Here is a 14,773-nt window from a genome sequence, read left to right on the forward strand (position 1 = left end):
TTAAACGTTCCATCTGTTAAAAACTAAAAAGACAAGTGTGTAATGAATACCTTTGGATCTTACCAATGGAAAGTATTCCTGAGTTAGCCAACGTGCGCTGCGTAAGTATCATATCATTAAAACTTTGCGAAGAATGAAAATCTCGAAAGATGGTGATGCATATAATTCATACCCCTGTTTCTAAAATCTGTAGATGTTATTGTATCCAAGTCTCAAGAAGAAATGATCGCAATGGGAGTTCACATTCGTACTTGAATGTTACGAAGAAGATGAATTGATATTGGATCATGATCTGTGTATGTTTGGCTGTCTCTGCTGGAATGTAAGTAACTGAACGTTTAAAGATACATAAATATCGGTCTTCGTTTGCAGATTTTCGCGACGTTAAATGGATGAAGTCACCTTTTTTTGGGCTCCATTGTTGACAAAAATTCACTACAATTTCGCCAGATCAGCTGCTGACGAACTCAGGTAGAGGGAAAGAAGGCTTTTGTTTCCTCGGACAGCCCAGAAAATCCTCGAATTTTCACGGGATTATGCATTTTGCGTGAACTGTAGAGTGGAGACTTACCACTTACCCATGTTCCCAGTTGAAATTTTTAAACTGACATGGATCTTTGCCAACATACGTGTACGGAGCTCGAAAACGTCGACTTCATCCTTCACATAGACATCTAGAATTGGTTATCAAATAGTAAATTAGAGTAGGTCACGGAATAGGGCGATTAAAGCCTTCACTCGTTTGTTGACATCCTATTTGTTAGCTCGTGAAAAAACGGTATGACATGTGATATCGGAAGTACACATTCGAACAAATAAAGACGACGTACGTTCGACATAGATGAGCTAGAAGCGGTGCGAGAATCCCTTCAATACCAATGAATTGCTTCTGAAGATCCGTGAAGTCTGAAGTTTGAATATTATTAGAAAAGCTCAAAGTTTAAAATTTAGTCGGCTTCTCAAAGTTTGTCCTTGATGTATTCTCAAGGATATTGATTTGCCTGTGGTGAATATCATTGTGGCTAGCATATTTTCAGTGTATTATCAGATTTTGACCAGAGATATTCTTACGAAATCTTTATTTCAGCTAAGGTAAGTCAGGATGCTGGTTGTCACTTACATTGCACTGTTTCACTCTTAGCATACTGTGATGAGTTGTGGTAAGGTGTGTAGCATTTCATCATTTCAAGGAGTATTTCATTTACTAAATTATCCGGCATTATGTTCGGCGGCCTTTCTCCACATTAGTAACTTACGAAAAAGCTATTTATTAGATTGAAGTCTGCTTGAAGTTAGGAAGTTATTACCGATAAACACCTCTATAATATTCTTCTTTCAGCATCCAGCTGAGAGCAGTTTACGATGAAGCGTTAATAAGCGTTTTTTAATAGGTTTTTTAATAATAATCTTATCGTTATGCTTGTTTTTTTAGCCCCGAAGATGGTCCAGTAAGTAAGGTGGAACTTGGCGTTTAGGAAGTAAGATGATTAGATGATGAAGTACATACAGTAAGATTTCACATGATAATTTATTTCAAAGTATGTTCTCGTAGAAAAATGGTGTCTTTAATTGTTTAGATTGGCAGTATTTAAAGTCAGTCTTCAAGTTTTTAAAATTCTTACCGCAGTCATCCTCTCTTCTTCCTGTATCCTGACGGTCTAACTTAGTTTGATACCAGTGCAATCTCGCTGCAACTATGTATTGGAAATATAAGCGATAAAAGCACAACAATTTGAAATATATTAGGGATGAGTCGATTCCAAATGTCGATTATCGATTCCATCGATTCTCGGGCACGGAACCGGAATCGAGAATCGATCGCATGAGGTCGATTCTCGATTCCATGTATTTCAGGAAGATAAATATTTTGAAAGTAGACTAGAAACTTGGAGCATAAAGGATACCACACACCTGAGCCATTGTGCACTTTACATTATTAAATTTATGTCTGAAGCAGTTTAAGTGTTTATTATTTTGTTAAAGCTGAGGATATTACTATAATTATATTTAGCGATTTATAACAAAATATATACTATTTGGGCAACTTAATTGTCCTTTTTAATGTATTTCTTTCAATTCTTAAATTTTAATGACAGACATACCACCGACAAAACAATATCCCATCTCTTAGTATGGATAAGAATCGGTCGAATAGGAATCGAGAATCGGGAATCGATTCGGAAGAGTCAGAATTAGAATCGGAAAAAAGTGGAATCGACTCATCCAAAAATATTTTATGCATGATAAAAATGATCTTTTCTCGATTCCTAGAATGAAAGCGACGGAGTCTTTTGATATTTTAGCGAAGACCACAGCCAGAAAATATTTCGTTAAGGGGGGTTATAGAAGGTGACGAAAGGAGAATGGATGTTTTTTTTCAAACTAGGCACACCTTTCCTGTATCGCCGTAAATTTCGGAGTATTTTGAACCCTTAGCTCTCCTGGCTCCAGATTGAATCGCTGTGTGAGGATTAGGGAATCGCGAAAGATAATAATCATCAACCTTTTCCTTCGACTTCATTTGCTTTCAAACTGGAGGAATAGGCTTTCCAGGCGTTGCATTTCATCATTTTACGCAATGTCTGAGTACTCTCTAATCCTGTGCCCTGGATCACGTCATATCCGAGGAATATCCCCGTGTGTGAATAAAGGTACGTAACGCGTCAATTTTTTGTCGCGAAAAATGGGCGTGTCCCTCAACGTTGGAGAAGAGAGAGGGGTGCAGGGCTAAATACGGACCAAGATTATTATGTTCCCTCCCCTCTCCCCCGTAATAACAGTGCGCTCTAATTGCATGCCCATCACGCCCCTCCGGTCGGCCCGCCGAGCACGCCCCGCGGACAATTCGCCATCTCCCGGCGGCGAAGGGAATCAAAGGCCGGGCGCTGGCAGGGCGGAGTCGCCCGGCACTGTGTTGTCCCTTTACATAATCCACCCCTCCTCCTGAGTGTCGGGGAGAATTCGCACGCTCGCCATCTCCGCACGCCCCTCGCAACTGGGTCGAACCTTTTTCCAATTTTCTTTCTCCGCACTTTCACTGTCGCGAGAACGAGCCAGATCAAGTCTGAGGGGTCATGTTAACTTTTTCATCGATATGCTATCCTACGCCTCACCAACCACTCGTCGTAATTGATTCGTATCGGTCTCTTATCCGTGTCATCGCAGGGTGGAGCCTGGATCACTTCAGCGAGTTAATATATTTATAAATTTCTGGCTGAGGTAATATATAAAAAAATTTATGCTGCGCCTGTAACTTAAAGTTTTTGAAAGTAGGAAAGTTGGATCTTATTATAAGTTCAGGAAACTATGAAATTATCAGATTTTCAAGTTAACCGAAATGAGATTATTGAGTATATAATTCAAGAGTACCACCATCAACTTCTAAAAATAATGACATGCCACTCATTTTCTGCTTCACTCTCTGGAATTCATTGATTTTTTTCTTTAGCAATAAATTTTCATGTTCTCAATTGCAACCTCAAAATATTCCACATCAACTTCTCCCGATGTACTAAATATGGAATTCCTACAAAATATATTTGCAATCTTAATTTTAAGCTAAGGGCCAACCGGTAGCCCAGCTGTAAAGAGGACACGATATTTCTGATTAATTTTTTCGACGAATGCCCTTCTCATATAGTAGATATTTGCTCAATTTTTATTGTTTTTTCTTCGAATTAGATGCAAATACCAATATTTAGAGTTTGATTTCAGTTTTTTTTCAATCGTTTTACGAGTTTCATTTTGATTCAATTTAATTAATGGACGATGTGGTTTTGCAATTGAATATCCTTCGTACAGATAGCACTAATGGAAATTGGAGGCACTAAATAGTTTCTAATTCACTGAATTTAAATTTATTAAAGATAACGCGGCCGTTCAACTCGACAGCGTATATTTAAACTTAATTATGCAGGATTTATAATTTTTAAATTAATAAAAATTAATAATTTTATACCACCTAATTGGAAATGTTTTAAAAAAGCTGAAAAATACTCTGTATTCCTTTTAAAACAATGGAAATATAAAAAATGACCGAATGCATTTTTACGGTTGAAAAGCAAAATCCTCAAGCTACGGGTGACAGTATTATCGGAATATCAGCGTCTAGACTTATACTCTTCTTAGAACTATGGAGTGAGGCTTGCTCAGTCTGCATCTTCTTACGCCGAGATTGCATGCACGTACCTTTTTTCTCTCCCCTCCCCCCTGAGAACACCCCCGTATGCACAGACATACGGACGGGAAAAAAAATTTCGCGCCGCGGAGACCTCGCGAGGGAATGTTTTGCGCTCTCGCATACTTACACAGAGAGATCCAATCAGGAGACGACGGCGGGGGGAAGGACACAGGGGTCCCGAGGTGATCTCCAGTGGAACCCCCTCTCCCTCACCCCCCCCTTCAATGCCACAAGTGGGCAGTGGTGGGAGACGCATCGCCCTGACTAATTTGGATTTATTCCTTCTCCTTCTCCGACCAACAATCAGTTTGCGAGATTAAAGTCCCGAGGCGCGGGTCGCGCTCCCCTCCCTTCGTTTGTCCACGCGATGAGACATTAATCCTCGGGGTCGGCCACCCGCCGCGCCGATGCTGCGCGCCGGGCATTTTAATTAGCGGACGCTCCAGCGGACGGCGCTCTGTCCGTCCGCTCCGTGGAATCCGACGGACAGGGTCAGCGGGAAACAGTGACGGCTATAGCACCGTGCGATATTCCAATTTCAGTATCGCATTGCGATGTTAATTTCGTATCGCAGAAGAGACTTGTGGCATAATATCATCAATCATCATCGGATATTCCCCTGCCGAGGGAATGCCCGCGGACATCGCTGTCTGTTATTTCTTCAGCCGCCAGGGGTCTTGCCCAAAGTCATTCCCCTTGAACTGTTCACTTTTCAAGATAATATTCCTTTAAAATGCTTCTTTTCCCGATGATTTTCTTGAACTCGCAATGGTTCTATCCTGAAATAAAATCTTGTAAGCTAAATACGACATATTTTCCGACGCCAAAAAATTATGAAGTTTTATGCGTACCTCCTCTGTTACGCAAAAATAAAATACATAAAGGTTACCTTCATAATATTACTAAAAATGAAAAAAATAAAAAATGATGAAATGAATTTAACTATATGGCATTGTTTACTTATTGAAGAGAACTCATGATATTCTATTTACTTGGGGTTTTAACCTTGATCATATCATGACATATCAAGAGTCAATACCGTTTGGGTGTATACGAGTTGTGAGGACTATTAATAAGTCATTAATACTCCCATCATCATAGAAAAAGTCTATGGAAAATAAAATTCTGGGGACTGTATATTTTTTTCGTTCTAGCTGTGGTCCATAGTTTAAGCAGTCTCCAAAAGTTGAAAAGAAACCGAGGATCAGTGGAGTAACGAAATTGATTCGTTTAAATATTCATCGTGATTCATGTGGTATGGCATAATTGTTATATTTTTTGTCAAAGCGTTTTTTATACTCTAGTTCTAAATAAATTTTTCTCCATAAAATCATAGATTTCAAAGGTAGGGTAAAAAACTGGAATTTGAAATGAATGCGAAGCGAAATTTCGTACAAAGAACATGTTTCTATGCTTTAATAAAAATGTCACTTTGTTTCTCCCCGATTCCATAGTTGAGTGGTTCCCAAAAATCAACCGATCAAATTTGCGAGATAATATCACGAAAAACTAAGTGATTTAAGTATGAAAATGGTTCTTTTTTGTTAAAAGTTACTTCGCTACTCCCATTCAGGGAAATTTTGAAAGCAATTGATTTTTATGGGCTATAAACTTTATTCTTTCCTTTTCTACTTGTATCATTTTGCGCTTTGTTTTTATCGAAAAATAAGTGCGCATTTGGCGAGATAGTAGAAATTTTCCCCATGGGCTAATGACCATTTTGTACGAAGAGCTGGGCTTATGGATAGAATGAAGAATTTCTTAATGTGAAACCTATGTGAAAAAAGCATTCTGCCGAACTCTGAAAGGTGGACTCTGAGGAAGGGCCTCGAGAAAGGACAGCATGCTTTTGAGACGCGGCTTTGGAGAAGGAGGAATATGAAGTAGACGGAGAGAAAGAATAACGATGAAGTACAGGACATGGTGGGTGGGGAGAGTAAATTTCATTTGGAGATACGAGGAGTTAAAGGTTTAGGAAGATCGCGAACAAAACGGGAATTGAATGCTAAAAACCGCATAAGAGGGAAGAATATTCGACGATAGAGGGAGGGGAGGAAAGGAATAATACTGATTGAGGGGAAGAAATGGAGTGGGATATAGCGTGAATTGAAGAGGGAATCCCAAATCGGTATTGAAGACCGGACGGAGTAATTCGCAAAATGCTCCATGTAAACCCACTTATTAAAAGTGGTCATACGTCCTGGTTTGGACGGGAGAGTCCCGGTTAAAACCACTTTTGAGGGAGTCCCGTGTTTTCGAAAATTCTCTACACTTTCCCGGTCACGTGCAAAACCTATGGGAATTATGTTTTTATAAAAACGGTTTATAACAGGAAGCGTAATACAATACGACAATAAAAAATTAGAGTTTAGTTTGTGAAGGAAGGGAAAAAATAAAAGTAACAATGAAAAATAATCTTAGTTGTGATTTTACGAACCTCAATGCAGTAACGCTATAGGTTTTCGGACTTCACAGGGACATCCCTCCTCCCCAGTACTAAAATATCTGTCTAGGCCAAAGCATTGATGGCGATCTTGGGTAGAATGCCTTATGAAAATATGAAATAAGTAACAATCAATTTGTATCTACAAACTGTTTGAGAAGTATAGTTTTAAGAAAATGAATTTGACTTAAATGCTCGACGGAATCCTCCCATACGGGTTACAAACGCTTTTGCCATGTTCTCAATTAGAGTTACATAATTAATTTTTTATCTTCATACCTTGACCTCGTTAATTAATGGTAAAATAATTCTTGGAGCATAGGTCAAATGTATATGATGCAAAAAATTGTTAGCCAACGTTTCAGTTTATTCAAAACTATCATCAGGGCTTAGCTTTACACATATTTATTGAACTTTTTTGCATCATATACATTTGACCTATACTCCAAGAATTATTTTACCATTAATTAGAGTTACTTGATCAATAGCGATGCACCCGAAGTACCGGCCACCGCAGTGGTCGATGCATCGCAGCGGCGGCCGTGGACAGCGACCATATGACACGGGTCACGTCCACCTGCGAGCGTCCGTCCACCTGGGTCGCGGGCAGGTGAGGAGGACCCCGGTTGAGCGATCTGCGCTGTCCGCCGCGCCTCACGAGGTCATCCTCCCAAGGGTCCCAAGGCGGCGCTGCGCTTGCGCATCAATCTCGACCAGCAGCGAAAAGACCACGCTGCTGGCGTAGGCGGCCAATCTTATTTTTCAATGCAACCTCGGCGTGAAAACCATCCCACGAAGAAGACCACCTCTCCGGATTCATTTCGTTTCGGGACTACTGGCAAAAGATAAACTGGTATCGCGCCATCATGGCCGTTTGCGGGGTATAAAAATTCCCCATGAGATCATGCATTCTCTAAGCTACCTTTATTTGGAAATTGAAATTGGCATAGTTCATTCTTAGTAAGCAAAGCCAAACATTGGTATGAATATGATTTTGTTTTTTCTCTTCCTATGATAATGGTGAAATCTTCTTGGGGTTTCCACCGGGTGAGTTTTTTGTACGCCGGGGTTTCGGTGGTTGGCTCTGCCATCGTTTTCAGGGCAATGGCAGATAAATGCTTTGAGGACGATAGCAGAGTCAGCCATCGAAACGTCGGCCTATAAGCAACTCACCCGGTGGAAAACCCGAGAAGATTCCACCTATCATTGGTATACTGCAGCCCTCTATTTTTCTTTCCCAAGCTACTTCTTCCAGTTTTCCTCTTGGTGTGGGTGCTTGCTTATCTGGCCCTAGTGATTGTCTTATGGTATTCTCCCAGGGACGCTACACTGAATTTATCTCGAAATAACTGAGCCTAATGACAGAGTCTCTCCACCAGGTCCTCCTCTGGCGTATTCACGGTTCCCTTAATTCAACTATTCTCTGGTAAGCCTCACCCCATCTCACCCCATCCGTCCATTTGTCCTTTATTAGCCGCCGCCAGCACCAATTTTCGAAGCCTTCTAGTCTTTTTTTGTCAAATTAGCAATGGTCTAAGTTTCTAATCCATATTGGTACTGTAGGCTCTCTCGAATATTCTCGACTCCAAGTATGCGAATCGCATAAAGGGAAATAATACTTGGAAAATGGCATATATGTGTTGACACTATGGCATTTTGTACATTTTCTCGGTAATAACAGCATTGCATTTTTAGACCCACTAGATGATACATTTATGGAAACACTCGGTTATTAATGAACGGATATACCCCATGCCTAGGTAGTTGCTTGTATGTACTTTTGCATTGCGTGAATCATTGAGAACTCGGTTTAGCTTGTTCTTTTAGGCCGATCGCTAGACCCGTGATTGTTCTTAAATCAGTATCCTGAGCGAAGAGAATTGCAAATGAAGTTTTATGCCTAGAAATGACTGATTGAAATAAAGTAGCAGTTTGAATTGATTTTGGCTGATTTATATTCAATCACAGATTATTTAACCCTTTAACCAGTGACGTGCAATTCTTGTTACACTACCAGTGACGTGCGGTCTGGGAGACCGCAATAAATCAAAAATTCGTAAAATATTGCTACGCCATTTTTATTGTTTTGTTTAATTTTTCTTTGAATGCTTAACTATTTCAAAACTTATATTAAAATTTTTACACTCCCAATACGAATCAATTTGTCATAAAAAATTGTCATTTGAAGCAGGATCAAAACACTGATGCCAAAAACACTTGAGTTATAATTATTATATTTATGTATCAATATTTCGCCAGATTCAAAAAAGGCCTTAAATGTTAAAGTTGGAAGGCTAAGTAGTAAGTAGCCATGAAATTTATCCTGCTTATTCCTTTTCTTGATGCATTCTTAGTAAGTGACGTGCGGTCTCACGGACAGCTAATCGAATTCAATTGCAAATTTACAGAAATTAATAAAAGGAACGTTAAATTTTAAGAGTGGGATGTCCTTGTTATGCAAAAATATGAAGCTAACGAGAATTATAGATATTTTGAAATCTTAATTTTGAAAATATTCATAATTTTAGAAACGCAGCGGTCTCTCAGACCGCACGTCACCGGTTAAGGGTTAATCGCATTTTATAATTTGAAATACTTTTGCTCTCGAAAAATTTACAATTATCATCCACAAAAGTCTCTGAAGTGGTGATGTTTTAATGATACTTGCTGATCATCTCATTTTTTTGTATTTCGCATTTTTATTTCCGGAATTTCTGTGCGACCTCATATTTTCTTCTCGTGCCGTTAATACGTCTTGATACCTAAACTCCATCATATAATTCTGATGGTAAACTATGTTTCATCATGGTCGTTGGGCATAAGTTTTTATTAAATAATGCGCCGCTAATACGTCGGGTAGTTTAAACTTGATTAAATGCTGTATCGCAATTTTAGGACGAGTACCATCGTACGACCATCTATGGTTGGGTAGGCTGTATGAGGCCACATTAACGTTGAGAGAATTGATGTTAGGGGAAAAGAGGGCTTTTTCAGAAAAACATACATTTATATTTTTTAGAGTTAAATTATTTTATTTATAAAATTTATAATGGGCAATAATGACTACAAGATCAAGTATCAAGTACTAAAATTTACTATCAGTAATCAATCTACTACTAAACTGCAGTATGAAGAAGTTAAATATCTAGGTACCATTTTGACCGGAAACTACTAAAGTGAAACAGAAAAAGAACAGACTACAAGCGGGAAATAGAGGCCTCTATGTACTAAATAAAATACTAAGCTCAAGAAGCGTTTCCCGTGAACTTAAAATAAGATTATGCAAAACATCAGACCCGTTCTTTTGCCAGTCATGGAGTTCACGGAACATAAACCTGAATCGATTAGCGATTTTTGAAAGAAGAGTGCTAGGGAAGGTTTTTTGTTCTAGTCCTCGATTTAGAAACAGGAGAATAGAGGAGAAGACACAATAAAAAATTATATTATCTGTATCAAGAACCGAAAATTGGGAGTGCTAAGAAGTAGGAGATCGACATGGGCTGGACATGTGGTTAGAATGACTGGGGAAAGATTTCCTAAGATGGCTGTGGATATGACAATATATGGAAGGAGACCAGTGGGGTGATCTCGCAAGAGATGGATAGATGGAGAAAGAGAAGACTTGCATCAGATAGAAATCTGGCCGGACTGGCGAAAATAGCAGAGGACATAGTTTGTATCATCGTGCGGCCCTCTGTGCCGGATCGCGTAAAGTAACTAAAGTAAAATTTAAATCAGTGAACAAATAGGTTTTTTTTCTGCAAATTACATTAGCACAAAAAACTTGAATCCCTGCTCTAATTGTACGTGAAATAAAATGTGGAGATTTTTCCATGGTAATCCTCCAATTCCCTCTCTTTATCTCTCATTTGGGTCCATATTGTCCTCGTGAGCATCGGCGATGGCGAGGATATCTCCTTGTTGCTCGCCGCAAATATCCCATCTGCCATCCTCCCCGCCCACTTTTCTTTGGACCGCCCTCCCCCCCCCCCCCTCCATCCCCACCGAACCAGTGACGTCCCACCGATTTCCTCATCGGAAAGGACCGAAGAGGTGCGATATGTGATCGTCAATTCCATATATCGTTTCCGCTCGCCCCACACCATATTTTCTCTCTCTCTCTCTCTACTAATGGAAATCTAAAAAGAGGAAATGGGAGGGACGAGAGGTAGGGGAAGAATCGAGAAAAGAATGATACCGATGGAAACAATGGGGTAGCGACTCTTCGAATGAGCTGTGAGGACCGCATAGATCACAATTTTTCCCCTTTCTCTAAGATTCCTCATGCTTTTGATCGTCTCCTTAGCGAATATGTGTCGTGAGAGAAATTGCGTTATTTACGACAAATGGAACTGTCATAAATCGAATTATCTTTTCGTTACCCTTCGATTTTTTTGTCGATTTCGTTATATTTTGGTGATTATTCAGTATAAGTAGGGCTTCTCGTGATCTCGAGACAGACATTCAAACTAAATACATTTTTCAAAAACGTTGTTTACTTCTTGTGAAATTATAACTTTGATATTAATAGAATATTAAGAAACGTAGGTATGTTATCGTACGGATTTCAAAAGGAATTCTGTTGTAGAATGTTTTAAAGTTACGTCAGTGGTAATTTTATTATTTCCGGCTTTTTGAGTTACTCATTTATAGAAGAAAAATAATCTATGGGCTCAATTGTTTTCTCACTAATATATGAGTCATTTGCTTGAGAATTGTGATTTTAGTCTATTGTTTTCTCACTAGTATTGTGTGATTTGAATGTAACATTTAATTTTAGAAATGCCTGCTTTAATTTTCTTCTTTTTTACATTTCCACAGGTAAAATGAAGGTAGTAATTCAAATACAAATCTACTTGATAAATAAAAAGTAAGTGACCAAGACATGCGAAAGATACCCCTGTCTCATTCATGTGTATTTTTTCAAAAGAATATTGCTCTCACATGTTATTAATAATTACGATTTATCTTGAACTGGGAAGAAGTGAAGCGTGACCACTATCTCTCTCTCAAGCAAGAGAGAAGCTAGTCTGAATACCGCACGAAACCCATCCTTGAGTGAATGAATTTTTTAAATTATGCCGATTTAAACCTTATGATAGGATGCAAGTGTATCTAGAAATGCTTGGACGCAATTTATATTGTGTATCATTCATTCCAATCTCTCATAATACTGAAATACAGTAGTTTTGTTACTTAATGCTAAAATAATTAATTCTTCTTATGGATGAACTTTAGTGATTCTAACCGATATTTTACTCAAAATTATAGAGAATTACTTGAATTGGTGAAGTGAGAATGTGCAACGTATTAGAACAGCGGATAAATGGAATACATTTATAATGATAAGCACTTGCAGTTTATTTATTTTTTAATCAGTAGCAGGAAAATTGAGATATCAACGAGAAATAGACCGGGTGATAATTTGCGTTTCAAATCCAGTGAAGGATGATAGGGAATCGAATGGAAAAGAAAAAAATATATAGAGGGACTTTAAATAAATGAGGGAAGTAGCGAAGGTCAATGTAAACCAACCCGGATCATAAAAAAATAAATATTTGCCGTAATATATTGCCAATATGCCTTGGGCGTATCTTTTCGTAGTTTCACCGGTCATGACATCACATTCTGAGATTTCTTCGCGGGTTGAATGCACGCGGGCGAAATGCAAAAAGATACGGAAGTGACATCCTTTCGAAGTTTTCACATTTATAATCGGGGATGCCCGCGGAGAAAAAATCCGTCGAACATTATTTTCAAGAGCTCTCGGAAGATGACATACGGAAAATTGTCTTTCTGACGCTTCGCGGTGTACGCCAAGGAAAAAGACACACACGCACACAAGGTTCTGGAATTTGATTGCCGCCCGCGACTGATGGAATAGCTCCGGGGAGGCATTGAGGGATATCGTTCCTCTAAAAAACTCATGCAGGCTCCCATGACCTCTCTGCTCATGTATATTCTCTCCGGGTGAAATCTCACTGCTAGTCCCACCCCGGAGTAGACTCTCATCCTCATATCGGCAGGTTATACCCCCAAGTATTTTTTTTCCCGTCGGGCTAGTTATATTTCCTCGTTGTCACGGGGAGCTGTCCACAGTAACGTCGAACCGCCTCCCACTGCCGGTTCGGTGATTAAATGTTCGAAGTCCTGTGAAAGCTATTCTCGTATTCACGCGCGGCGCGCATCAAAAAATTCCAACGGGCGTCTGAAAGTGATACCCGCCCACCTGCCGATTGGTCGTCGCCATCGAGTTTCTGCCAATGGGCCGTGGGTGAGCGAGAAGATATGGCACCACTATTTCTCCTGCCCCGAGGGCAGAATTTATTGCAATTATTTTCATGTTCGTTCCTTTACGAGTTTCAATTTTGAGTGACCGAAACTTAAAATTTTGAATGAGGATAGAGGCACCGTTACTTCTTCGTCATCCGAGAAATTTATGGTAAAAATATGCAGCATAGACATGACATTATAAAATGTACTAAATTTTGAAAGTCGCTGTTTTGGTTTCATTTTATCGTAACTGCTCCATTCATAGTACTAGCTTCCATTAGAAATGTTTCATCTCAGATAAATCTCGTTTTTCATCTCAGCACATGAAGTGCTCCCAGACAGATTTTTCCTGAAAAACTTAGCTTTTACGTAAGTGTTCAAAAATAGAAATATTGAAGGTAAAAGAGAAATAGATATGGCACTGCCATTCCTCCTCCAAAGGCGGTATTTTTTGAAACTATATTCATGCTCGCTCCATCACAATTAACAATTTTGAGTGGCAGAGATTTTTGAAACTTGAGTAGATATGAGTTTTGGCGCAGTTACCTCTTCATGAAAGTAATGGTAAATAAACTATTGCGGAAACACATTAGTTTTTAGATACATAGCGGAAAACATCCTGTCTTTTAACTGAATAAGTTTGCTGCATTACATTACAATTTTGCACCTTCAGATTTTCTTAGCGGAACCAAGTATTAGGATATGAAAATTCCATTCCTAATCTTCATCTCAGACAATGTTTCATACATTACTGTGCTATGCCTTGTCATTGCCCAAATGATGACGTAGCGTGGCAAAAATCTTGGGCAGTATTTAAGTTTTAATGCAAAATGTACAAAATGTATGTTCACATCTGCAGTACTTATAACTTCTGACTATGTCTACATGCCCCCAAATATCCTAGGAGGGAAGAATTAATTGCTACCATTTTAATGATTGTTCTTTTTTGAATTTCAAATGTGAGTGACCGAAACTTAGGATTTACGGCATTGTTACTTTTTTCCCATGTGAGAAAGCTAGGGTAAAATACTTACGTGGAAACACAATATTTTTTGACGAATGTTCATAAAACGTCGGATATAGCTATTCCCTTTTTCCTCACTCCCTTGAAAATTTTCCTCTTAAACTGACCTCATCATTTTTCGAACGCTCTTCGTCCTTATATTCATCGCAGATTTCTCCTTGTCATTCTTCCGGATCTTCCTTTATTCTCTCTTAGACGATGCTAAAAGGTTTGATAGCGACCTCGAGGACCTTTTTGTGCTCCATACTTTCGGTAATACTCCATACTTTCCATACTTAGTTGGTAGGGTCTCCCTGGCACATTGCATAAAATATTTTAAGTGATAAAATCACGTGGACTACCTTTCGTCTGGCGCTTAACCTTCGACTTATCTTGCATTGGTAGTCGAAGCAGGTATACTTAATTGAAAATTACCTTCGCTAGTGCATCTCGAACGGTCCTGGAACGCGCGAGCCATTCCAAAGGAAAGGCATCACGTACCGAGTGAAATGAGTTTCAATTAAGTATATCATATTGCCAAAACTGTGAATGGATTTAACTCTTGAGTAGTTGTTTATGTCACTCAAATTATTCCCATGCTCTTTTATTGCAAAGTATTATACCAAAAATACAAGATGAATTGTACAGGTGAGGACAAAATTGATGTAGAATATTCGGAAACATATTTGCACGAGTCGTTTTTATGCCTTCCTCCAACAGTGATTTTAGCGCCATATTTCTCACTCAACGGCGTTCTGGTTCTTGTATTTTACTCACATAATTCCGCTCCATAACAGCCACCACTCCGGAAAAATCACATTAAATCGCCATTCGCGGCTAATTCCTCTGTTATTTCTCGCATCACCTCGACGTT

Source organism: Ischnura elegans, chromosome 8 (genome assembly GCF_921293095.1).
Source record: "Ischnura elegans chromosome 8, ioIscEleg1.1, whole genome shotgun sequence".
NCBI lineage: Eukaryota > Metazoa > Arthropoda > Insecta > Odonata > Coenagrionidae > Ischnura > Ischnura elegans.